Genomic DNA, 14,183 nt, shown 5'->3' with positions numbered 1-14,183 from the left:
ATTCTTCATACATATCTCACCCTTTGAATTTACACCCTATCATAACGGGTGTAATATGTATAAAAAACGGGTGTAAAATCTTCTTTCTGCACTAGTGACGGATAGTAAATAGAAGTTATTAAAATAAAATAAAAATTTATTTCTTGTAGATATTTTTTACTATAAAAAATCTAATGTGGATAATAAGATTAGCATAACAAAACAAAATAGTCTAATTTTAATTGAAAAGTAATATATTTATAAATATGGAAATGCAAGGCGAGACATCAAAATAAAATGTTAAGACATGAAAGAAGACTTCAAAATTAGAATCAATTTTTGTGGTTTTGGGTTATTTTTTTCTTAGATGAGCATTTGTTGTTCCTTTGTTTTGTTTTAATGGATTTTTTTAATCTCAAATTTGTATATGAGAAGTGATTCATCGTTAAAGGATAATATCAGAAGTTTATTGTTGCTACTATTATTTTTTGAATTCCCTTTGATATGTGTTTTATCATCTGATGATGTTATGATTAACCTTTGTTTAGCACTGCGAGTTTTTGTTTTCCTTTACTTGTATGGTTTACCATTGATGTTGTCACCATCATTTCCTCTTCCACGTTCTTCTTCTTCTTTTTCATCTTCTTGGTGATCTTATTTATCTTGAATCATTGGTGGTGATATAGACTCCTATATGTAATAAATATATTGTTAATATTCATAAAGTTAGAACATATTTGTATAATTATAGTACAAATTTAATTACATGTTTAATAGGTGTTTTTAGAATTGGTTCGTGTAGAATATCAGTTGGTACAAAAGTTCGTGATACCGTGTAGATTTGTGACCATTCTTTTAAATTTTTTGCAGACAACTTTATTTCAAAAATAAGAGTACAATGACAGAGATTATGTAATATTGATGGTGTAGACATGTTGGCTTGTTGTTGCAAGAGCATTTAAGTCATTGTATTGAGTAGCTTTTGTGCCTCTTGATCAAATAATGTTAAAGTTGCTTTAGCGGTTTCATCGAACATTTTTAGTATTATCTTCAACATGCGATTACATGTTTCTATATTATATTACTAATAATATTTTTGATAAGATGGTTTATGATTGAAAATGTTTAACCTTGGTTTTGGACATTTTGAAGGTGTTTCACACGAAGGACATTTCAATTCATGACCTTCTTATTTAAGTTTCTTCATATATTTTTCACATTCAATGTAATGACATTCAAATGTATCATCAATTTCATTTATAGTTGCTCAAACTATGAAGAAAACCTCATATATTTAAAAGTTAAAAAAAAATTGGTAAGTAAAATAACTTTAAAATTTTATTTACAAAAGAGTATTTAAATAAAATTTATAGTGTATTTGTGTATCTGACTCCCATGTCATTGCCATTATATTTTACAGTGTAGTTCTATTTTGGGTCATCCTCATTTAAGGTGACATATTTGACAACTAAGTGATTAGAATCTCCTTTATTTCTAGTTGGTCATTTGATGGAATGATAATTTATACAAAATAAAAAGAGACAGTGAAAGACTAACTTTAAATTTTAGTTATTTAAAATGATAATTCAAAAATGTTAGCATTTAATGGATAAAGTATATTCCATGGCTACAAAATCTATAACGGTTAAATACATAATTACCTTTAAATATCTTCACTGTTGTAGAGATGATTGCAACAATAGTGAGTTTTTTTGTTGAGTTGTCATTAATAGTGACCTTAAAAAATTTAATCCTATGAATAAATTATGATTAGAATGTTAAGATTAATTTTAATTTAATATATTTGATTTATATATGTAAAATATGATTTTCATAATAATAAATCAATATCATTTCTAAATTATAATACAATTATAATCCAATTAATTATTAATGATGATAAAATTTGATTAGTCAATCATTTTATAGGTAAGTAAATAATCATGTCGATATGTTTAATGTTAATAATAAAAAAAGTTAAATATTATTTATTATATTCATTATTGCATTTAATTGGGAACAATTTTAAATATAATTTATAGTAAATATTTTATCAACTTTTAGTTTTTTTTAATAATATCATTAAATTTTATGACATTAAAGTTTTGAATAACTCTTTACATTGATTTATGACGTTTTGTCTTAAGAATAATTGTCCTTCTTCTATTATTAGTGACAAATAAATTTTATTTTTATAGAGAATAAAATTAATTTTTTTATTAAAGAATAAAATTTATATTTTGTTGATTCAAATTAAATGTTGATAGATCAATTTTAATAAATATTAGTTATGAATAATTTCTAGAGTAATATTTATCTTAGTAACTTTTCTTATTTCGTGTAATAAAATTTATATTTTATTGATTCAAATTAAATATTGATAGATCAATTTTAATAAATATTAGTTATGAATAATTTCTAGAATAATATTTATTTTAGTAACTTTTTTTATTTCGTGTAATTTTATTAATATTAGAGATAATGGTTAACATATATAATACATTGTACATATTTTCTTATGTCTCTAATTCTTATTGAATATAATCTAATAGGCATTTATTATCTATATTTATTATTTATAATTCAAATAAAATTAATTTTATTATTAAAAATAATAAATATCAATAATTAGAATAAATCGAAAATTATAATCAACTATTGGAGTTTATGGAAAGGAGAAATTAAACCGTAATCGGAGATATCCAAAATTGAATCTTGCAAGAACAGCTTCACGCATACCGCATACCAAATGCTTCAATCTTAATCCCAAACTCGAACAATCTTAATCCTAAATTCGAACAGTAATTAAGAAAATCCAAAATTGAATTCTGCAAGAACAATCATCCAAAATCTATTTGTCAGTAATTGTGGGAAGGAAAAAATTGAACGGATAATTGTAGGAATTAAAAAATTGAATTGTAATTATAGAAATTAAACCGTAATCGGAGATAGGAAACCGTAGGAAGGCGGATTATTTTTGAAGAAGTTAGTGTTAGATGTAACAAAATAATTTGAAACATTGAATTTAATATATATAATAAATAGATTTATATACAAGATATTCATAGAAATTTATGGCATACAACTACAATTTCGTCATCTAAATCAAAAATTTCTAAATTTTATTAATAATCATATAATCCATAAACTACATTAATACATTTTATTACGCTGTTTATAAAATTTAGAACGCAAATAATTCAACAAATATAAATAACTTCACAAAATTTATGTAAGAAATATAATTTTATAAACCAAACTGAAATAATATAAAAAATTAAATATTTTTTTATTATAAAATTAAAAACAAAAAATATATATATTTATGATATAAAATGTGATATTTATATTTATTATACATTAGATAAAATAAAAAGAAAACATAAAGAAAAATAATTTCAAAAGACTAATATCAAAAATAAAAAACATAACAAAATATAGTTATTATTTAGAAATTACTATATTAGAGATTCTTTTGTATAGGATAAAGGGCCAGTTTGTTTTACCTTTTAAAAAATGGATTTTTTCTTTTTATTTTTGAAAATGGATTCTTAAAAAATATTTTTCAAAATATTATAAGTTTTTCTAAATTTGTTTTTTATAAATTAAAAGATTGAACTATTCGTTCTATAACATAAATATACATTATTGAAGATCAAAACATAATCAAAATCATAATTTTTTCGAAAAGTTGTATATTAAAAATGATTTTTATGAAAAGCTATTTGAAATAGATTCAAAATTAAGTGATTTTTTTAAAATTTGATATCCAAAAAAAATTTCGATAAAATGATGAAACATTGTATCCAAAAATGATTGTGCGCTTACCATAAAGAAATATCACATGAAACATTATGGATTTTAAGGTGAAAGATTCTTATAAGAAGAGATATCTAATATCTTGTAATAATGATATGTGTAAGTTTCCTCTGTTAGCGTCTTATATAAAAATAAGTGACTTATAGGAGATAGTCATTATGAACCCCCCACATAGTTGTTCAACAACTATCTTTAATCAGGATCATTGGAAACTTAGATCCCACTTGATGTATCAATATTTAATGCCTTTTGTAGATAATGATCCTTCAATCAAGGTGAGTGTTTGTATGAGTATAATTATTTTTTAATATAAATTCACTTTATCATACAAGAAAACATTGATTTTAAGGAATAAAGCAATTGAACAGGTATACGATAACTAGGAGAATTCATATAAAGATCTTCCATGTTACTTGTTAGCACTTAAAAAATTTGTTCTTAGTATAAAGGTAGAAATGGAAACACTACCTATATATACAGATGACGGTACTATTATTGAAGGAAAACACATCTTCCACCGGTTATTTTGGGTATTTCAACCATGCATTAGAGGCTTTGCATATTGCAAACCTATACTTCAAATTGATGGAACCTGATTATATGGTAAGTACAAAGGGACGCTGCTTATGGCGGTAGCACATGATGGCAATAGTAATATTTTCCCTGTTTCTTTTGCCCTTGTGGAAGGTGAGACGGCTAAAGGTTAGGGGTTCTTTCTACAGAACTTGAGAAGGCATGTTGCTCCTCAACCTGACCTATATTTGATTTCAGACAGACATGCATCAATTGAAAGTGCGTACAATAATCCAGATAATGGTTGGCATAATCCGTCATATGTGCATGTCTACTTTATCAGACACATTGCGTAAAATTTCTTGATAGAAATAAAGGACAGAAACCTCATAAAAAAGTTATAACATGGGTAAGTATATATCTATCTTTTAACATTATATCTTAGTAAATTATATATTATAACATTAACCCATTTTTTAACATATAGGCTATGCTTTAAACTAACCAACATTTCATTATTACCGAAATGAAATTGGCATGGCTAATGGTGATTCTTTAAGGTGGCTAGACAATATTCCAGTAGAAAAATGGACGAGGGCATTTGACGGGGGTCGGTGTTAGGGTCACATGACAACGAACCTCGTCGAGTCAATGGATCCAGTCTTTAAAGGAACATGTAATCTGCCCATTATAGCATTGGTATGTGCAATATATTATAGAATTGGATCACTATTGCTGAAAGAGATGCACAGTGGAATGCAGTGTTGAAATCTGGACAAACATTTACAGACAATTGCATTAAGGTGATGAAAGAAGAAACAACAAAATCCAACATGTAACCAGTAAGAATTTTTTACTACAATCAAAATGCGTTCAATGTGAAGGATACAATTGACCATGATGAGGGGAATCCTATGGGACATTACAAGGTTAACCTAATAAATGGTTGGTGTGATTGCGGAAAGTTTCAGGCATACCGTGTTCCTTATTCACGTGTTATCGATGCATGTTTTATGGTGTGCCAAGATGCCTATGCTCTTTTTTCCAACATTTACAAGGTCGTAAACCTATTTGGGGTTTACATCACAAGCTTTCCAGTGCTACCATACGATGAATATTAGCCCATTTATGAAAAAGATCAAATTTTCCGTAATCCAAGAATGCGGAGGAACAAGAAAGGCCACCCAGTGAGCACATGTATTAAAACAGAAATGGACATGGCTGATAAGTTGAAGATAAAATGTTTCATGTGTCGTCTTCCTGGTCACAGCCTAACTCAGTGTCGCAATGTTTGAACTAGTAATAATTAGTTTTTTATTTTGTTATCAAGTATCATTTCCAGATTGCCATCAAGCTTCTCAATCATTTGAACCATTACTAATTTAGTAACAAATATAAATAAGAAGAATCCATATAACACAAAATGAACAACAAAAAGTCTAAAAAAACAACACACACAACAGATATCAAAATAGATACAAATATTTAATCACAACATTTAGACACAATATTTCTAACTGATTACAACAATCAAACTGATATCATTTGGTCCAAACATTATTTCCCTAGCATCCCTATCATTTCTAACTCGCACCCACCCACGATGGCATTGTGTCTCTCAGTGCTTCTATTTCTTCCCCTTCAGGTATGTCTCTGTCTAAGAAACGGATAAAATTTCGCTATAGTTGCTCGAAACTTTGGATTTTCAGAAGAGCATCTCCATCGGAGGCTTGTCTCTCGAATAAATCACATTGCCTTTGCAGCGGCGAATCATGTTTGCACTATTAGAAAAAAATGAGAATAGATGTGAAAAAATGAATCATACTACATCTCTATTTATATCAAATCTATCATGTGGATCTGTCGAAACAATTGGCGGACCTATTATAAAATAATCAAAGGATTCGTCAATTGCAGTGATGAAGTTGTACTTAAATAATAAAACAATTAAAGTATATACTCATTGCAATGACCGAACTGTACATAAATAATAAAATAATCAAAAGAGTTGTCCATTGCAGTGACGGGATTGTACTTTTTTAATAAAATAGTCAAAGCATTTGTTCATTTAAGTGACAAAGTTGTATTTTTTAATAAAATAAATATATACATATAAATCAATTTAAATTATTTAAAATTAATTTATTATAATTAAAATCTAATTTATATATATTTATTATTAATTATAATATTCATTTTCAATATTTATTTTAATATATATTATTTTTAATATTAATTTAACAATTTATTCATTTTTAATATTATATTTAAAAAATATATTTTACATGACTCCGCCCTTCCAATATGCGGAAGCTTTGAAAAAAATAAGAGGGTCCATTTAATGGGTGGAAGTACTTCACATTGTTTTTCTTTCGGAAATATAACAGTTTGGTATATAGTATTGAAATATAGTGTATATTAAAAATTCGCTTGCAAAAAGATGATATAATGATAAAAAAATTCTTTATTAGATTAAATTGTTTTGGTCAGTAAAATTAGGCTCATAACCATTATAATTTAAAATAAATAAATTAGATACATAGTCAATCAAATAAATATTTTATACAGTTCTGTTCATTTATTGTTCTATTTGACTGTCTTTTTAATTTAATAGTTCAAAATACTATAGATATAAATAGGTGTTAATTGATAATTGATATATATATATATATATATATATATATATATATATATATATATATATATATATATATATATATATATATATATATATATATATATATATATATATATATATATAGATTGACGTGTTTTTTATTTTTATTTATGTATATTTTTAAAAATAATTTTTGAAAGTTAAATTCTTTTTTATTTTAATCCATAAAATTAAAATTCATGTGAAAATTTGCAGGAGCGGATTTTAACTTTAGATATTATAATCAAAGGATTTTATTTAATCAAAAAAGGAAAATACTAAATAAGGAACGAGAAACAAAAATACTCTAATGTAGAGATATCAAACGATTATTTAAGTCATATAAATTCTTAATTGAGAGAAAAAAATTCTTCAATATAATCGTTTGAAAAGAAGAAAAAAAAATACTATTGAGATCTATTGACCGATTCTTTGCTTATTTTTTAAGATCGAGAATAGTAATACTCGGTATCTAAAGCTATATGGATTAGAAATTTGTGATATCATAATAGCATGTCACCGAGTGAGGAAGAACAGAACAAAGTAGTTCCCATTCCCATACCATACCTTTGCTTTGCATCACTCAAATGTTTGTTTCTACTTTTGGTGAATGAATAAGCCTATGTCAGAAAAACAGTGTATGAGATATCATTCAATCAATGTGAAAAGCAAAAGCCTAACTATTTTTCCCAACTAAGAATTATTGCTAACAAGAAAAGAATACTGCTCATCAGAAAAAGAGGTTCACGACAAATATTTCAGTGCCAAGTTTCAGACACCTATGACATCAAGTCATGGATCCAGCATTATTATATTTTGAAGCCTCACAAGTTACAAACAACGTTATTTATTTACATGTTACTCACGTGTTTACCTTAACAAATTCAAATTGTACTCACTAATTTATAAGGTTTGGAAGATGAGGGTGATGTCTTATACTTTATGAATTCTGATTTATTGACGGTGGATTTAATGGTTTTTGAGATTTAACTTGTTGCCATTTAGGCTATCTTTGTTCTCATATGGATTTTTTTTTAGTTGTGGAGGCCTTTTGACCAATAGTAATAGTATTGGTGGATTGTTTGTGTTGTTTTTCTTTTCTATTATACTTTTTTTCTCTTTTGAAGATTTTTGGCATTTCTTATACTTAGTATTGTTTTGTTGTACTTTAATATTTATTTACCCTATTATATTTGTCATTTAAAAGAAATAGATGGATTTTTTACAAAAATAAGAAATACCTCTGGTTTCAAAAAAAATCCTAAACTACCCTATTTTTCGGAGGAGTCGCCAATTAAATTGGAGACTCCTCTTAAAACTTGAATGGAGGCGCCAATTGGATTTGCTAGGGCCGATGCCCTAGTCAATCCAATTGGCGCCCCTGTGTAGGATTTTAGAGGAGGCGCTAATTCAATTGGAGACTCCTCCTAAAATGCAATTTTTGTGTTATAAATAGATGCGTTGTGTGAGTAATTGTTCCACATCTCATATAATCATTTGGCAATCATGTTTGGTGTTCGTCGCCGATACGAAAAGGTGATTTATGCGAGAGACAAACCTCAAATGTTGATGTTGTTCTGGAACATCACTACGTTCGATCAACTAAAGAGGGAGATGGTTCGTTGATTAGATGGGAAAATACCATAAGGGAAAAAAATTAGAAGTATTGAGAGACTTGACAGTATCTTTGGTTGGGTGCGAATGAAGACTGATAAGGATGCTAGGGAAATGATGTTCGGTCGAGACGACATCAATTTGATTGTTGTAATCAGTTAGAAATATTTATGTTTTCAAATAGCTTATTCTGTACTGATTGTTTGTTGTGAACCTCGTTGTAACAAAAACTTAATGATATATAATGATTGAAGGTTACAGAAATACAATATTACAAAAAGCTTAAGACCTAGATGATGCTCCTCGATTGGGACAGTTGTTCTTGTTGTGTCTTGATTGACGACAGATACTATATAATCTTATCATTTTATCTGTGGAATCCATATCTGTTTTGATACGTGTGCTGTTTGGTCTTCCTTTTTTCTTTCTACGCATCTCGTCATTGTGCCAAACGATATCACCTTCATATGGAGGCCAGTAATCCTCCATTGGTAGTACTGAGAAGTTTTGATTATATACATTCATGATGGTGTTGGCCTTGTACACATCAGATAAATGATTGCAAGTATCTTGACGAGTATAAGCGCATGTTGCAATGACATGGGAGCAAGGTATGCACACCGATAATACGGTTTACAACTGTGGAGATGCACAACAGTGATCGTGTGAAGCTGCAGTTCGGTATGCCCCAAAATATCCCAGACCCCCCCAGCTAGCCTAGGAGAATGACATATGCGCAAAGTTAACGACCAATGGAACTTCAATCCATGGCAAAGCTTCGCAAGATCGGAGTGTCGCAAATGGAAGCACCGTCATGACCATGTGTTAACTGACGCAGTCATGCCAATTGAAGAAAAACCAAGTCGTACTTATATGGCTTGGTACAGATCGGTTGGTTTTCAATTCATCGCCGAGGATATGTACTTGTACGACCCACGCCAAATGACTTACACACCTGACACCTCAACATCAAACCCCCAACAACAGTGTCAGACCGGATACACACAACCCCCTGTCCGTCAAACGTTTCGTTCAACCAACACACAAACATACAACCAAAACATTTCATACACCCAACCTCAATACCAAGAGCATACCCCATACCACCACCAACAAATTGACCATCAACCTGAGACTCAACATCGCTTCGCACCCACCCCATCACCCTACCAAAGTCGCCTAAACTAGAACACCCAACAATCATTCAACACCAACCGCCCCTCCTCCTACCGTAGCCAAGAAGCCCAAACCTCACAAAACCAAAACATCCAACAACCCTATCTCTACCAAACACCCCAACAACCTTTCCAACCTTTCCTCGATGCATCGTTCACACCCATGTCTCCCTTCAACCGTCCCGGTCGCCCATCAATGAGTCAACCACATCCCAACTTCTCTGGCATGGGTCATGAGCTCAGCTACGGCGGTACACCATCGCTGCATTCTGAAGACTATGCCGACTTGTCTGACTACCTCAACAGTCTTTCTCCTGTAGTTGGTAGTGACACTCCTGGCCCCTCAGATGCTTAAACACCGGTACCGAATCATCAACGTGGGTTAGGGCCACGGGTTAGGGTAGCTAGAGGATGTGGGACCGGAGGTCGGTTAGGTGATCCCGGTCATCACCATTAGGTTTATTTGTGTAAACGGCAAATTTTATTAATATCAATTGGTCCTATATCAAATTTATCTATCACGTATACCATTTACAAAAAAAATGCATTTTAGGAGGAGTCTCCAATTGAATTGGCGCCTCCATACAATTTTTAAGAGGAGTCTCCAATTCAATTGGCGACTCCTCCTAAAAGTGGGGTAGTTTGGGAATTTTTTGAAACCAGTGGTATTTGGGAATTTCCTTGAAAAAGTGGGTTATTTTCGTAAAAAAAAATCGAAATAGATTGGTTTTTTATCCTGAAATTTCAGTTCTTTGGATAAAGGTTTTTTATATATAATAAAAAAAATATAATAAAGTTGTTAAATATTATTATATTTTTATTAAATTAACTTTATTAAAATGTTAAAATAATGTACATTTTAATCTGAAAAGTGAGAATTTTTAAACAAAACTTATTTGATAAAATAATATTTATTTTAAAATGGAGAGAATAGCAGTCAGACTTAGGGAATTAATTGATTATCAAAGTACATAAATTCAATTTGGAATAGTTATTTGATAGACATGTTAAGGATATCTGGAGTTCCTTGTCATGCTTAGAACCCTATATTCTTTGAGTTTATAGAAAAATCGATTGGGGTGTATCTGTGTGTTGATGACGCCACTAGAGAGCAATTCAAAATGGATGTTGCAAGGATCTTGGTGAGAACCAAGTGCTTCATGGTTTTGAATGAGACTTTCAACATAAAAATCAATGGAAATTTCTTCAACTTGAAGGTGGTAGAGGATGCTCACGGGCCTCTAAGAGTCAATTTACTGTCGGGATGGCAAAACCACCAGAATTCATCAAAGTAGAAAACCAACTCAAACGAATGGAGAGGTGAGGCTTTTGAGGAAGAGGACACTAAAGAAGAAAAAGATGATGATCAAGCTTGTTTGAGGGCTAACAGAGTAGGTTTAGGGAATAAGGAAAAATAGGATTTATTTGTATTTGCAAGAAAAAATAGATGAAAAAGCTGGTGAAAAATGTAAAGATATGGCAAGTAGATTCAACGGATAATGAGACTAATTCTTCAAAACAAAAATCAAACTATGACTTTGAGGGTCAGAAAGGCATTAGGGAGGTGAACCAAAGTAGGTTAAGGAGTGTCTATGTGGTGTCAAGTGTAAGATTGGAGATGCATCAGGACTTGTTTGATGTCGTGTGTCAAGTTCTCAAAAGTTCCCAACCTGGTGATTTGAGCCCGTCTTTCTTTAAATTTGAGACGAAATTAAAGTCCATTCCATCTACACAAGGCCCTTAAACTAGGAGAAGGAAAATCGCAAAGAGGGGAAAAAGATAAGGGTCTTAAATTTTCCAAACGATCATATTTTTCTTCTCTAAGACCACCTAAACATACCAAACAAATTGCGTGTATGCCTTCCTCATCATCAACATTTCGTGTTATCTCGGAGTCAGAGAGATTCTTAAGAGATCTCGTCTTGTATTGAGATGAAACCATGAATTTTGATGTGGCACATGAAAATAGATGATTTTGGGAGAAGAAGAACCTCGAAGCTCCGGTCAAATTTTGGAAAAGGCAACTAAATTTGGGGTTTTAGGTTTAGAGGATGACATGGTGCATGTGGAGATGATCAATATTGTAGAATCAAGAGACAAGGAAACCAAATCTTAGAAGGATGAAACAAATCGCATGTTATCATGAATTTAATATCTTACAACGTTTGAGGATGTGGAAGCACAATTAAGAGAATAATCTTAAGCTATATAATTTTAAGGGGGATTTTGATCTCTGTTTGCTCCAATGGACCAAAATTGAGCACATCCAATAGGAGTTGGCTTAGTATTTTTGGGGAGGCAAGAAGGTGGAGTGGACTTTAAAAGGTTCTCATGGAAGGTCATGAGACATTCTCATTATGTGGAAGCCATGTATCTTTAAGCTTAAATTTAGTTTCGGTCGTGAAGGGTTTGCAATAATAAATGTTAAGTGGGAGGGTAAATCAATTTATATGGTAAATGTATACTTTTCCTAGCACGTTCATAAGAAAATGGATATTTGGAGTCAATTGTGTGATTAAAAGAGAAAGTTGTCGGGAGGTTTGTACTATGTAGCTGGCGACTTCAATGTAATCAAGAATAAGGCGGAGAGAAAATGTCAAAGGGTAGAAATTAATAGAGTTGAAATACTGGAATTTGGAAATTTCATTGGCAGGATAGACCTAGTGGATGTCCCATTGTTTGGAGGAAAATTCACATGGATCAAGTCAGATGGGAGTGTTACTAGCATGATAGACAGATTCATTTTCTCAAAAACTTTGGTAGAGTTTTAGAAAATTAAAGCTTTAGGTGTTAGAATGAGGGAAATCACTACTACAAATAATATATTTCATGACAAAGCTTTCACCTCACCGAACAAAAAACCGAGGTATAATTTCAGGATGCACCATGTTTTTTTAAATACCATTTATTCCCTCTGTTTCAAAAATATCTGAGGGGAAAACTAATTCATGACATGCTTCAAATCCCAGAAAATGCAGTTTATGTTTATTTTTTTAAAAGAGGTGTATTTTTTATTTTATTATTTATCTGTAAATTAAATAATCCTTTCCTTTAGTTTCTTTAATATTCAATGGGTTAGATAATCAGGTTTTACTATAAAATCACTCATAAACCCTAAGTCTAAATCATATATAGTCGCTCCAAACTCGTACACATCATTGTTGTTTCAACCTCTTGCAGGACCATTGTTATATTTTGGAATAAACTTTCTATGTTGTCAGTCAAAGAAAACACTTCATAATTTATTATTTTTCTCGGTTGACAGTATTGAGAAATTTATTCCTAAACATACTGTAAATTGCAAGCAATATTGTTGTTTCACAGTACAAGTCATTGCTTGAATATTGTAGCACACAAAGAAAGTGGTGAATGATAAAAAAATTGAAAAAGGAAATAAGACATGTTACTTGTCAATTTTTTGCAAGTAATATATTACCTCGGTTCTTTTATAAAACCGAGGGGTAAGTCATTTTTCACCTCGGTTTTGTTTAACAACCAAGGTGAAATTATTTACTCTAATATATATATATATATATATATATATATATATATATATATATATATATATATATATATATATATATATATATATATATATATATATATATATATATATATATATATATATATATATATATATATATATATATATATATATATATATATATATATATATATATATATATATATATATATATCTTAACTTGTTTTAACTAAGGCTAAATGATACAAGCAATCTACATTATATATAATAAACTCAAGCTTATTTTACTCGTTGGTTATATTTTAAAATGGATGGCGTAAAAAATTTCATCATTTAAAAAATTCTTAAAGGATTTCATTGGGGATTGAATCCACGACCATTGCCATTTTACCCCTCGATTATTTAGAAACCGAATGGTAAAGTGGAAAATTTTCAAGTTGCCATTAGTTACCTCGTATGTGTAACCAAAGTAAAATCTACTTCGCGCCCAAGGTAAGATGTGTTTTTTGTAGTAGTATATGTCCGATCATTTTCCTATTTGGATTAGAGGTAATGAATCTAATTGGGGGTTCTAAACTATTTAAGTTCTTCAATGCTTGGATGGAGCATGCCTAGTTTTTCCCTTTTGTCTCAAATGTGTAGAAGTCAAAGGCAAATCTATGGAAAGTTGATTGTGTGCTAATCGAGAAATTGAACCACCTGAAAGAAAAATTGAGGATTTGGAACAAGGATATCTTTGGTATTCTTAATTAAGAAGTAGGCAAGGTGATCATTGATCTTAACGATTTAGACATGATAATGGCCAAAGGTACTCTAATAGATTAAGATATGTTGGCATGAAAGAGATTCTTGGGTTCAAACATAGTGTGGGAGGTCATGCACTTCAAAGAGAGCATTTGAAGATAAAAATCCAATCATAAATGGCTTAAAGAGGGGGATTCCA

Source organism: Lathyrus oleraceus, chromosome 2 (genome assembly GCF_024323335.1).
Source record: "Lathyrus oleraceus cultivar Zhongwan6 chromosome 2, CAAS_Psat_ZW6_1.0, whole genome shotgun sequence".
NCBI classification, from domain to species: Eukaryota; Viridiplantae; Streptophyta; class Magnoliopsida; order Fabales; family Fabaceae; genus Lathyrus; species Lathyrus oleraceus.
Note: the sequence above shows the minus strand (reverse complement) of the source record.